At 37.2% G+C, this 14,676-nt stretch overlaps 1 long non-coding RNA gene across 1 annotated transcript; it reads right to left on the bottom strand.

The window, feature by feature from the left end:
• Positions 1 to 5,472: 5,472 nt before the first annotated feature.
• On the bottom strand, positions 5,473 to 10,986 carry LOC147928843 (uncharacterized). Its single transcript, XR_015579371.1, has 2 exons — positions 10,351 to 10,986; positions 5,473 to 5,848 (listed from the first exon to the last, which is right to left on the bottom strand). It is a non-coding gene; the product is annotated as an uncharacterized LOC147928843 (long non-coding RNA).
• Positions 10,987 to 14,676: the final 3,690 nt, after the last annotated feature.

Genomic DNA, 14,676 nt, shown 5'->3' with positions numbered 1-14,676 from the left:
TTTTTATCAGATTTGAATTTATCTCATTTTCTCATGTTTAATTGATTGCTACCACATATGTTTTCTTGTTTTTATTCAATGTTTTTTTATTCTTTATATTATTTTTATTTTTTTTGTCAACCACTGGACCACAACTGGCCGGTCCATTAGCCAAATTCCTACATTCGTAGGAACCGGGACTCGATCCCAGGTGTGATGGTGCCTTCTACAAATGGACTTACCTCCTGCCACTGCATTAAGGTCACTTCACTTATTCTTTATATTCTTTCTTGTCATTTTCATTGTCAAATTTTGTGGTAATTGTCATCATTACTTTTACCGTCTTGTTCTTCGTTAGACTCTTTTTCTTCTTCTTCCTCCTTAACTTCTTCACATTCTTCCACTGAAAAACCTTTTTTTTAGACTACCACGCAACTTGTTAACCAATCAAACTCCAAAAACAAAATCATTTCTTTTCTCATAAAATTAGTGAAATTCATGAAGACCAGTATAGTTAACACATGCACCCAATTATTGATGATATCATCCATATACTTATTTCGTTTTAGATCCACATGTTTAGAAACTTCTCAAACCAAAATCCTTATTTGGTTTATAATATTTTAAAAACATAATATAATATACTAATAATTATTTTTTTAATATGAATCATATGATATATAAAAATATGAGTACACTATAAGAACATATTAATTATAAATAAATAATATCAATTATATTATATCATCAAATAACCGTAACCGCTTGAACCGAAACCGTATTTAAACGTAACCGTTTAACCGTTTATCAAACGGCTGTGGTTAAGGTTAAACAAAATTCCTAACCATAACCGATGGTTAATAAACCATAACTGTGACAATTGTAACCCTGGTCATGCCTATACATAGTTAATAAAACATGTGTGTTTGTCATCAATCTTTCTTCTTTAAACCCCAAAACTTGACTCAAACATCAAATCAAGGTCTTGCGATGTCAATCCTTCTTCCTTAGACCCAAAAATAAAAAATTAATGAAAGAATATAAACTCATCTATAAAATCATACACAAAAATATGTTTTACAGCTCATAAGAAACAAAAAGCACAAACATAGATAAATAAGATAACTTATGTTTTACATCAATATTTATAATATTTTAAACTTTTAAAAGGTTTCGAAATATAAATTTGAACTTTTAAAAAAGTTTCAATATATATAATATGTTAAACTTTTAAAATTTAAAAATTATAATATTTAAAAACTTTTCAAAAGCTTCAATATTAATAATATCTAAACTTTAAAAAATTTAAATATTATAATATTAACTTTTTAAAGTTTTAATTTGATCAAATAAAAAACCGGATCAAACAGAATAAAACTTTTAAACTTGGACGCCTGATAAATCAAGATTTCATGCTCATTTGTTGTTGGAAGTAGTGGTGGGCATTCGGGTATCGGTTCGGGTTCGGTTCGGGTAATTCGGGTTTCGGGTAATTCGGGTTTAGAATTTATAGAATCATATAGGTATTATGGAAATTTCGGTTTGGGTTCGGTTCGGGTTTTTTCGGGTTCGGGTCGGTTCGGATATTTTTTTGGAATACCGAAATATATCTGATATGTTTTGGGTTCGGTTTGGTATAAGTATTTTTTACCCATTTAAAACCAAAATACCCATATATAACTAAAATACCCGATATATAAATTGAATAACTATATTAAATTTCATGAAGTTATAACTAAAAAACTATACCAAAATAACTAAATCAAAGTTAGAAACTAAAGACAAGCAAAACAAGTAAGAAAAAACATAATTCAAAACATAAACAAGTAGTAAAGTAGTAACATCCAAAATCAAATTCAAAAGTAGAAGTAGGTATTGAGAAAATTGAAAGAAACAACAAGAATCAAAGAAGAGATCGGTTTGCATTGTAGGCGCCTTCAATGTAGTGAAGCATTGTACTAATTGGGTACATATGTGAAATGATAAACAACATAGGTTCGGATATACATGGGTACTAATTGGGTATCGGTTCGGATCGGGTAATACCCGATACCCAAAAGTATGTACAATTAAGATCCAACTAATATATTGGGGAAGATCCATACCCGATCAGAACCGGGGTTTTTCGGTTCGGTTCCAATACGGATATTTCGGGTCGGATATTTTGCCCAGGCCTAGTTGGAAGCATATTAATCATATTTATACTGGTTCTGAACCATTGTCTAAAAAATTTCTAGCCGATGTGGGATATTGTGCATAGTTGTTTTTTTCATAAATTTTTTTAAAAAATTCTAAAAAATTCTATAAATTTAAAAAATGTTAAAGAATGACATGTCAAATCATGATAGGTTGTTTAAAATAATTCTTAATATATAAAATTCTGAAAATTATAAAAAATGTTAATGAGTGATATGTTAAATCCCGATAGGTTGTTTTAAATCCTAGGGGCTTCCTAGATGCTTGCCGTGGCCGTGTTTTGGGAAATGGGAAGGTCTTATTCATCTTCCGCACTGAAGAAACTCTGAACTTGGTACTCCGTCGTGGTCCATGGTCTTTCCATGAATGGATGCTCATAGTACACCGCTGGTTTCCCAATATAACTGAAGAAACTATGATGACGATTCCCTTTTGGATCAAAGTTTGGGGAATGTCGGTCCATTACTTCTCTGCGGCAATGGTGAACTACATTGGAGGAAAGTTGGGTCCGGTTGTGGACATTGATTATACAGAGAATGCAAATCTCATTGAATTTGTCCGCATCTGCATCAACTGGCATTGTGATAAGCCATTACGGTTCTAGAAGAATTTCCAATTCGAAGGTGGTGAAAATACGCTTCTGAAGTTTCATTATGAGCGTCTCCCGAACTTTTGTTCCAACTGTGGCTTGATTTCACATGATGCCAAAGAATGTCCTATGCTGTTCGACGATCCACCAAATGATGATGGAAGAAATGATGACAACCAGCCTGATGAAGACAATATGGATCATCCTAATCCGGATGCACCAGATGCATATGACCCTGAGAAAACGACTGATCAAGCGGATACGCCCGAGGGCTATCTCCATGGTCTTAACTTCACAACAATGAACAGCGAGTTCATTATCACTGAGTCTGATGACTCCTCACCAAGTGTCTTCGAAGACACCGAACTCACTGCTGAAAGATTACGTTATCTTTTAACCAAATTTGCTAAAGGAAAAATCATGTTGATGCAGGGGAATCATCAATAAGCCACCACGGGGGACTTAATGAAGAAGTGAACTCATTCAAGAGGAAGAGAGAGATCCAAGAGGTTTTCTACCAGCAATGTGAAGCAGAGGAGGATTTGATGGTCCTGAATCAGATCCAGAAGAAAGGAAAGAAGGAGTTTGAAGCTTGCTGCTCTGCAACTGGATTCGACGGAGCTGCGCCGGGGGGGGGAGGAGGGGCGGTTCCCCCCAATGCCTCCCATGAGAGTCGTCTCCTGGTACTGTCAGGGCATCTGTACGCCGCTGACTCATTCACGTTTAAAACGCTTATGCCGTATTTTAAAACCACATCTTCTCTTCTTATGTGAAATGATGAACGATTTCTCTGTTGTGTGTAATTTTGCTTCTGTATTAGGATTTAAAAATGTAAATACTGAGCCCCCATGGTCGGAGTGGTGGCTTAGCAATAATGTGGACGGACGATCTTACTTTGTCCAAGATTTATCAGGATGAACGTATCATCGACGTCCATGTTACAATAAATAACAACTCTTTCTACTTTTCTGGTGTTTATGGTCATTCTAAACCTTGTCAAAGACATCACTTGTGGACCTATTTAACAAGTTTTGGAAGTTCTAGAAATGGCCCTTGGATGTTATCTGGAGATTTTAACGAGATTATATCAAATAATGAAAAGATTGGAGGACCATTTAGAGAGGAATGGACATTTAGAAAATTCAAACAAATGATATTTAGTTGTGATCTAGAGTATCTTAGGTCGAAAAAAGATAGATTTTCTTGGGTATGGGAAAAGAGAAATTACATGGTTAAAGCTTGTTTAGACAGGGTTATGGTGAATACTGAATGGCTTTCTCTCTTCCCAACTGTAGAGGTCAAATTTCTTGAGTTCAATGGTTTGGATCACAAACCTCGTTACACACGCTTAACCCCTGTTCAATCAAATACTTCCAAACCTTTTCCTTTTGACCGAAGACTAACAGAGATCAATAAAATCGATGAAGTAGTCAAGGATGGATGGAATTCCTGCAAAAACAACAATTATTATACAATCTATGACCAAATAACATCTTGTCGAAAAGCGATGGCCAAGAAAAAACATTCTGCACATTTAAACTCTGCAAAAAAGATAGACTACTTGCAAACAAAGTTAGATTGAGCAATGAGTAGTCTAAACAGAATCCATAGACAATCAATCCCCAGGCTTCAAAGACAACTCAACAAAGCATACCGTGACGAAGAATACTACTGGAAAAACAAAAGTCAAAAGAGATGGCTACACTTAGGCGATCATACTACCGCTTTTTTTCATGCTAGCACTAAAACAAGGTATGCAAAGAACAACATTTCCAGCATAAGGGATGAGACGAATGCTATATACACAGGAGACCAAGAGATTGGAGGATTAGCTCAAGTTTACTTCACAAAGGCTTACACTTCAAGCAGAGTCCCTGTTTTACCCTTTGACTTTGCTGATTTTGTCCCCAAAGTGACACAAACTATGAACGATGATCTCACTAAGGCGTTTACAAGAGATGAAATCTATGAAGCTCTATCTTCCATTGGAGATGATTGAGCACCAGGTCTATATGGATTAAATTCTCGTTTCTACAAGCAATACTGGGATAACCTAAACACCGACATCATTCAGGAGGTCCAAGATTTCTTTTCGAAACATGTTATATGAAAACAGGAATCAATCATACAAATATTTGTATGCTCTCAAAAATTGACAAACCTATAACATTGGCGGATTTCCGACCAATAGCTTTGTGTAATGTCTTATATAAGATAATATCAAAATGTTTAGTAAACAGGTTGAAGAAACATTTAAATGATATAGTCTCAGATACTCAAGCAGCATTTATCCCGGGGCGTTTAGTAATAGATAATATCATGATTGCTCACGAGGTAATGCACTCTTTGAAGTCAAGAAAGAGAGTATCACAAAGCTACATGGCAATCAAAACTGATGTCACCAAGGCTTAAGATAGAGTGGAATGAGATTTTTTTGAAGTCACTATGCGGTTATTTGGATTCTCCAACAATGGATTGACTGGATAATGGCTACAGTCCGTTCTGCCAGTTACTCGGTCTTAATAAACGGCACACCTATGGGTATGATTGTTCATGAACGAGGCATTAGGAAAGGTGATCCCTTATCACCCTACTTGTTTATATTATGCGCTGATATAATGAGCCACCATATACAAACGAGAGTACAGTCAGGTGATATTAGAGGGGTTAAAATAGGAAATGGAGTACCTCCCATTAGTCACTTACAATTTGCTGATGACTCCCTCTTCTTTTGTCAAGCAAATAATCGAAATTACAGGGCAATTAAAGAGGCCTTTGACGTTTATGAATATTATTCAGGCTAGAAAATAAATACTAGTAAGTCTATGATAACTTTCGGGTCAAGAGTACAGGAACAAGTACAAAATAGACTCAAACAGATACTATGCATCCCAAATCATGGTGGAGGAGGGAAATATCTTGGATTACAAGAGCAGTTTGGCAAAAAAAAATTGAAATGTTCCTGTATATAACTGATAAGGTCAAACAACGAACATTGGCATGGAGAGGTCGTTACTTATCACTGGCTGGAAAGGAGATCCTCATCAAATCCGTTGCTTTAGCCATGCCTGTATACTCTATGATCTGTTTCAAAATACCACAAGGAGTCTTATCAGAAATTGATGCGTTAATTCAACACTTTTGGTGGGAAAAGAGTAATCAAGACAAAGGAATTCCTTTGAATGCTTGGAAACGTTTGCAACACTCAAAAAAAGAAGGAGCTTTAGGTTTCAAAGATTTATCAAACTTTAATGATGCTTTGCTAGCAAAACAAGCATGGAGAATTATACAACACCCTGATACCTTATTTGCAAGAGTATACAAGGCTAGGTACTTCAGAGATGAATCTATATTGGATGCAAAACAGAGGAAAAATCAGTCATATGGTTGGGCTTCAATACTAGAGGGACTCAAAATAATCAAGCTCGGTTCGAGATACATATTGGGAGATGGTGAATCTATACGTGTTAACCAGAACAATATTACAACAACTCATCTACCAAAACCTATCTGCACGATTGATCCAAATGCATACACAAAACTCATCGACTATATCACGAACAATGGCAATCACCGGTGATGGAATGAAGAACTAATTGCGGATACTATCCAACCAGAGGATCAGAGTCATATACTTAATATATACCTCCCACGGATAACATGTGCAGACAGATTAGTATGGAACTATACAAAGTCGGTGTCTATACGGTTAGATCAGGTTATTGGCTATCAATGCACAACCCAAATCAACATAACAACTTGCCTCCCATCCCCCATGGATCTGTTACACTCAAAAACAAAATATGGAAACTTAATATTCTCCCAAAAGTAAAACATTTTTTATGGTATCTATTATCCAAATCTATACCAACTATTACTCGTTTAACACCAGTGGAATGCATCTAGATCCAGTTTTTCTAGATGTTTTCAGAATGATGAAACCATCGAACATATTATGTTTTCCTGTCCTTATTCACAATCTATATGGGAACTAGCCAATATCCCAATAACCATCTCTATTCCATATCATAGTTGTGAAACATTGCTAGAAAGAATATTTGAACTCCAAATGGAGGATGATATATCTGCACAGACAAAACTATTACCTTTTTGGCTTCTATGGCATATATGGAAATCCCGGAATAACTTCATTTTCAATGGCATCCAAGATAATCCAAATAATATAATTCTAAGAGCTAAGGCTGATGTTCGAGATTGTATTCACGATAATGAAAATTCAGGGCACTGCACTATAGTATCAAGTGACACAACCATTCACCATTGGACACGACCAGATACGTCTTCGATTAAATGTAACTATGATGCAGCTTATGATCACATAACAAATCAAGCAAAGAGCGGATGGATAATTCGAAGTCATAATGGAACTGCACTAAACTAGGGATCAAGTCAACTAGGATCTGTTTCTTCACCATTGGAGGTTGAATCTAAGGCGCTGCTGACTTCAATGCAACAGTGTTGAATTCGAGGACACAGAAATGTTATTTTTAAAGGAGATTGTGAAAATTTAACCAAAATTGCGAATAAAATTTTTCGTGATATCTCCATAGATGTTATCTACTAGGATATTATTTACTGGTCAAATTTGTTCAATAATGTCTCTTCTGTTTATTGCCCTAGAACTTGTAATAAATCAGCTCATCTAGTTGCTAAATATGGTAGTCTACAAACATCTTTTTATTCTGAATGTTTTACCCCACCATGTTGGCTTTCAAAACAATTGTATGAAAACTATTCAAATTCATTAATATAAATTTATTTTTGACGAAAAAAAAAAGTAATTTCATCCTCACTTATTTCACTGTAGGAGATGAATAGAAGCAAGAGAATTAAGTTTAGACTAGCTATTAGTCGAGATCAGCTTTAGGATAGACTAAACTAAGTAAGTGCCTAATAAACGTAATTCTTATGTAATTGGAATCGTGACTAGTTTAACAGATTTTAATGTGATGATGATTGCAATATATTTACCATTTTTTGTGTTGGTGGCAAAGAGTTATTAAGTTTTAATACACATATGGATGAAATCATTGCTATCATGAAAGGTGATGAGATTGTAATTTCAGCCTCACTTATTTGGCATTATGTAGTTCAATTGAAAAGTTTGATAATACAAATTTTGGATTTGCAAAATCCTTTTTGTTTTTGTTTGGAGAATCATTTCATTTTCATTTTAAGTTATTGTGACACGTGAAAGAATTAACTATTTGAACGGTTTGTAATTGCTGGACGGTGCCGTCCCCTTGATACGAATTTTTGATGGATTACTTTCATAGTTTTTTTTCCGATATTTTTTCCTCATTTGTAAAAAGCAAAACAGATTCTCCTATTTTCATATCTAAAGGTATTTTAGATTCATTCTATAATAGATATGTGTTCTAGCACCGGTTGAAATTCTTTTTGTTTATTTTGTAATTTTTATTTAAAATATCGTATATGTGATTTTTTTTTTTTTTTAAATAAATTAGTTTTCTTGGATGAAACACTATGCCATGAAATTATATGCTGAATATGCCTTATAAAAATAACATCTATTTTGTAAGATTTAATAGATCTAGATTTTGATCTGCGGTATACTGTAGGTTAAGTTGTGTAATAAAAAAATTAATATTTGTTCGTTAGTTTTATTTGATTTTGTGACACCAGTTTCAGGGACTTGCGGAGAGGTTTAAAAGAATTGATTTGGTCACCTATGTCACCAAAATGCACTTATCTTTTCGGTCAAGGGTCCTGATAGAACTTCACAGTTAAGCGTGCTTATGCTGGAGTAGTCCCAGGATGGGTGACCTTCCGGGAAGTGACTGTCAGAACTATGCGAGTGAGGACAACACAGGGAAAGATCATGTGGTGATTAGTACAGACGGTAACAAGTCTTTAAAACCTCCCGGACTTAGCAAACCGGCCGTCGGATATAGATGGGCTCACGGACCTGGTGAGAGGATGTGAGGCCCATTAAGGAAGGTGGACCCATAGACTGAGATTAGTTATGGAGTCCACTGAGAGGTGGCGGTCGGGGCGTTACAGATTTGTTTAGTGTTTAAAATTATATATTGTATTTTGATTGTTAATTTTATGACAAAACCCAAAGTGTACTGCATAATAATTTTAGTACCAAATATGTAACGCATGTTTGACAAAAATTAATATATCATAGTTTTTAGGTCTTTTTAGCCATGATATAAGTCTTATTTATAGTTATTTTGGTGTTTTTAGAGTCTTGTTGAGTCTTTGCAGGTTTATGTACGTCTTGGACTTATATGTAGATTTTGGAGCATTTTGGAGCATCGGGAGGAACAATGCCGAGGAAACAAACTCAGAGAGCAAAATTGATGTAGTGCATCGATCGATTTAGATCCTACATCGAGCGACAAATCTGAAACGACCCGACCCGATTTTTTTTCTTTTAATATAACAATTAACTGGTGGTCCTATACCCACTAGTCACCTAACCACAATCAAACCAATCAGTAGAAAACTAAACAATACCATTAAATCAATAATCAATAAATAATAAACCAATGACTAACTTGTGTGATGCTTGCTTCCCTTGTCTGGTGTGTTGTTTGTGTTGCTTTTTTTTTTTTTTTTTTTTTGTCAAACCCTTGATTTCAATTCAATCATAAACCAAATACAAGGAGAGGGATGCAAAGATCCAAAGTTTAAGCCATACAATAAAAGAGGCATTCCCCAATGCCAAACAAAGATAGATAAAAAATTTCAACAAAGGATCCAAGAGAGCTTTAAAGAAAAAGCTAGAGAGCGGTTTGCCACATGTGAGGTCAAGGTTTGTTGAGCGGTCTTCCACGAGAAGCTTGATGGTAGATACGATGGTCATTGTCAAGCATAGACTTAATGACGTTGAAAAGGTGTTCATAACGAACGAATGAAGCTTGAATAGTTACCTAGACAAGTCGAGGGGGAATTGTTGGTCAAGAATTCACTAAAACCAAGCTCACGCCTTCGACATAGCATTCTCGACTAAAGAGCCATAAGACTTCAAGGACTTGGAAGTTAAGGAGATAACCATTGAAACTAGCCTCAGGATTCTTAAAGAAAGTTTGCAGAGCCGTAACAAACTAGGTGGGTTCTCTCTCACATAAGGGCCTCAGCCATGGAGATTAAGAAATCCACACAGGATTTGTAGCCGGCTCAACAAGAGCATAGATAGATCATACATGAGCTGCCAAACTGAAATTGGAAGTTGGGTGTGGGCAATCAATGGTGCCTCGGATACTACACGGCATATAGGAGTGTTGACAGTTGGGTGATGGTAGAAGTCGTTAGTCAGAATTGACTTGGCATGATTGTTGATCGAGTACCAACCACGACCATGATCAAATGGATGCCAACTAGAATTCAGAGCAAATAAACCAATAGACTTCAAAAGGTTGGGAGATATATCGATCACCACATCTAGAGCTAATATCAGATACCTTAGTGAAATTTCATACAACAACCCTAGCACAATCGTCGATTTACTTCCCAAGAGGAGTCTTCGACCTATGGGATTAAGAGCATGAACGATATGGAAGCTAGCGTTGGATAAGAAGAGTTTTGAACTGGACCTGCTATTTGTTGGAGTGGGCTGGGGCTGTAAACCTGTTAACGGGCCTATTGCAAAGTTGAGGACCAACAAGGAAACTCCAAGCGTTCCCTTGGTTGACCTACTGTACGAGGAAGCGCGGCGGCGGTTGATCGAAGGCAATGAGAGGATTTGCAATGAGAAGCACAATTCCGATGGAGGTAGGTATTGCCCTGCCAAGCTCTGATGGTGTAGAAAGGCTGAGGCGGATGTCCAAGCAGACTGGAAGAACGAACCCCTGAAGAAAAGCTTGCTGTGCGCTGTCGACGTCTTCCCCCGAAAAGGCACATCTGATGGTCCGAGAAGGCGGGCTTCTCCCATCAACAAAACCAGCGTGAAGCATTCCTCACGTGGAAACAGAGATCCGACTTTAAACGTGAACAGAGCAGTGGACTTTGAATAAGCTTTCGCCGGAGCTGGGTGCAGAGAGATAGAGGTGGGATTCGCCGGAATTTCAATGCCTCCTTTGAAAGAAACACAGTCTAGACGGAATAAGACTGAAAAGAGTGGAAAAGGGTTACAAAGTTGGGGGAAAAAACAGAAAGAAAAATCTAGACGGAATAAGACTGAAAAGAGGAAGTAACACGCTCAAAGGGTCCCAATGTCGGCGAGCCGAACCTACGCCGACGCCGGAGAGGTTGTAGGGTGAGGCTGCTTTGATATTCGTGCCTGGGAGAGTTCACGGGTTGTATTTTTTTGCTACTGTTTGTGTTGCTTAATATTGAAATCTCAGTTGCTTTTGTGTTTAGCCTAGTAGATAGGAAGATTGTCTCATTAAGTATTTATGATGCTTACATTGTTGTTTTTGGTGTGCAGGTATGTGACGTGGAATCATGGCGATGAGGAGGAGGATGATCTAGGGTCTCGTTTGTGTGTTAGATGGTTATGTTAGGTTGTTGGATAGATCGGTTAATAAAGTTATTGTATTGATGTTGTGTATTTGAGTTGATTAATGTTATATTGGTTTAGTTGGTTTAATTAAATAGTATGGAATGTTTAATTATATGTTGTATTTATTATTATTATTTTAAAAGTGGGTCCCGTTATTTTAGGTTCAATCATATTGGATTGAGATTAATGGAGGGTGCTTCGTCAATCATATACTCCTGTAGACAATCATCTTTCTCCATAAAATAAAAGATAAACAACGTCGAATTAGTAAATAAGTTTATAATAAAATCATTCATATCATTAAGGGTTAATTTGTGTGATAACGAAAATAATAAATAAAATGAAGAATATGCACATAATTTGAATAAATTAGGAGAATCGGATTAGGGGTAGGTAAACTAACAGTTTTAGTGTTTTGATGGTAGTAGTGGTAGAAGAGGATGGTGGTGGCTGGCGGCCGGATGAGGTGGCGGAAGCCGGTGACCGGAGGTGGCAGTGGTCGGTGGCCGGAGGTGGCACTTTCTGGTGGTGGCGGTTTCCGGTGGCCGGCAGTGGCGGTTGCTGGGGGTCGAAGGTGACTGTTGCCGGCAATGGTGGAGGTGGAGAAAAACCTTATAACCATGCTTGGTTATTGCAATGCAGGCGACAAAATGGTGGTTATATATGAATACATGGCTAACAGAAACTTAAAACAACCCATCTCAGGTTTTGAAAATCTATTTTTGCTTTATATTCTTCTTCAAGTATAATAATACAAAATATCTCAGTTATAATCTAGTCTTGTGTAGAGAACAATACAACAGTTTTTAGTTGGGTAGATAGACTCGGGATCGCGGTTAATGTTGCACAAGGTTAGTTATTTGAAATACACTCCTGTTTTGGACTAAAACAATGTCCCTCTATCTTGGAGTTTTGTTTCTATATATAACAAAGTAATTTTATATAACAAATACACTCCGAGTAAGCTTGAATCTTCCTATCATCCAAAAATAAAATGTGCCTCCTCTTCATTGGTTGGTTTCTTCAGATAATGAGATCTCATCTTTCATTGCAGCTATTACACATCAAACATGTTAACTGAGAAGAGCGATGTGTACAGTTTCGGTGTAGTTCTATTTGAGATTGTTACTACAAAACCTGCGATCATAAAGAATGAGGAAAGGGTGCATATAAGTCATTGGTTGAGTCTTTTTTCTCTAGAGATAACATTGTAGAGATTCTTGACCCGAGTCTTTACAGAGACTATGATCCAAACTCTGCATTCAAGATCGTGGAAATAGTTGTGGCTTGCGTTTGTCAAAATTCTGGCGAGAGACTGATAATGTTCATTAGACGTTTTATCGGAAAAGGAAGAAGCCAAGAGTGGCGCGTGACGAGAAGGATGGAGAAGCATTCACCCCGGACTACAAAGTTGGTTGGTGCGATTGGATATATCTTCCGTGGTGATTCTACTAGACTCAGGAACATCTCATAACTTTATCACTCCTTCCTTGGCTGCTCGGTTGAAGTTGAGAAGTTTCCTTGATAGTAGTTTGGAGGTGTTGTTAGGAAATGGTGTGCCAATGCATGGTTTTGGAGTTTGCAAAAATGTCAAATTCTCTTTGGCAGGAGTGGAGTTTCAAAATGACTTTATCACTTTGGAGTTAGGTTGTGTAGATGTGATATTGGGACTTCAGTGGCTGGAGACTTTGGGAATATGTGATTTGTTTGGTGATGCGGGACTTCATTGCCCTTGTCTGTCTCTTAAGTCGATAGTGCCACCACTCAGTTCGAGTAGCGATAGTTGTCAGGTTTTGACACTTGCATATGCCACTGTCTCAGACGTTCACAAGCAGATGGATCCGGCTGTGTCTACACTTCTTGATAGTTTTGCTTGTGTTTTTGCTATGCCATCAGCTTTACCTCTGGTTCGTGGGCTTGAGCATGCTATACATTTGAAACCAGGGGTTTAGTCTTTCACAGTAAGACCATATCGCTATCCACACGCTACTAAAGAAGTCATGGAGAAAATGGTTGAAGAAATGTTGCAGTCGGGGATTATTCACCCTAGTACCAGCCCCTTTTCTAGTCCTGTCTTGTTGGTGAAAAAGGACTCCTCTTGGAGGTTCTGTGTAGACTATAGAACTCTGAATCGGGCAACAGTACCGGACAAGTTTCCAATTCCCGTTATTGATCAACTTCTTGATGAACTTCATGGTTCTGTGATTTTCTGTGATCTTGATGAACATTATGAATTCTTGGTCATGCCCTTCGGCCTCACTAATAATGTAGCGGCTACTTTTCAATCTTTGATGAACAAGGTATTCAAGCCGTTTTTGAGGAAATTTGAGGTTTTTTTTAGATCATATTCTGGTCTACAATGGTAGTCTCCAGTTACATGTTGAGCATTTGGAGAAGGTGTTACAAATGTTACAAGCTCATCAGCTATTTGCTAATCTCAATAAATGTTTGTTTGGAGCACCTCAAGTGGAGTATTTGGGTCACATCATTTCTGCAGTAGGTGTAGCTACTGATACAGCTAAGACAAAAGCAATGTTTCAGTGGCCGACTCCTAAAAACATTAAGCAATTGCGTGGTCTTTTGGGGCTCACTGGTTATTACCTTATATTTGTGCAGGGATATGGTACCATTGATCAGCCTCTGACTGATTTACTCAAGAAAGATCAGTTTATGTGATCATACTTGACTCAGCGATCCTTTGCGAATCTCAAACAGGCCATGGCTTCGGTTCCTGTTCTTGGTCTTCCAAATTTTGATAAGGTTTTCATTATCGAGACTGATGCTTCAGGAACTGGTGTGGGTGCTATGTTGATGCAGGACAAACGTCCTCTTGCCTATTTTATTCATGGTTTGACAGTGAGGGAACAGTTGAAACCGGCCTATGAGAGGGAACTTATGGTTATTGTCATGGTTGTTTTGAAGTGGAAACATTACCTGTTAGGTAGATGGTTTGAGGTTCATACTGATCAGAGGAGCTTGAAGTTTTTGTTGGAACAGAAGGAAGTTAACATGGAGTATCAGCGTTGGTTTACTCGGTTGTTGGGGTATGATATGGACATTGTGTATAAACCGGGTGTGGAGAATAAAGCTGCAGATGGTTATCTCGCATTCCTCATTCTGTCTCAGCTTTATTTTTGGCTTTGACAGTTCCCTCAGTGCTCCAACTACAAGATATGTTTAAGGAGATTGATGAAGATGTCTCTCTACAGGAACTTCTCAATCAGTTTAAGGATGGTGGTTCTCTTGGTGAAGGGTACACAATGGTGGAAGGGCGTTTATGGTTTAAAAACCGTTTGGTGATTCCCAAAACTTTGGTTTTTATTCTGGTGATTCTTCAGGAATTTTATGATAGCCAGCTAGGAGGACATGGTGGTGTGTTGAAAATTTTATAGCCTATTCAAGCTTATTTTCATTAGGA

This window comes from Camelina sativa, chromosome 14 (assembly GCF_030686135.1).
Source record: "Camelina sativa cultivar CO46 ecotype springtype chromosome 14, ASM3068613v1".
In the NCBI taxonomy this organism is placed as follows: domain Eukaryota; kingdom Viridiplantae; phylum Streptophyta; class Magnoliopsida; order Brassicales; family Brassicaceae; genus Camelina; species Camelina sativa.
This window is presented reverse-complemented; position numbering and strand designations above follow the sequence as displayed.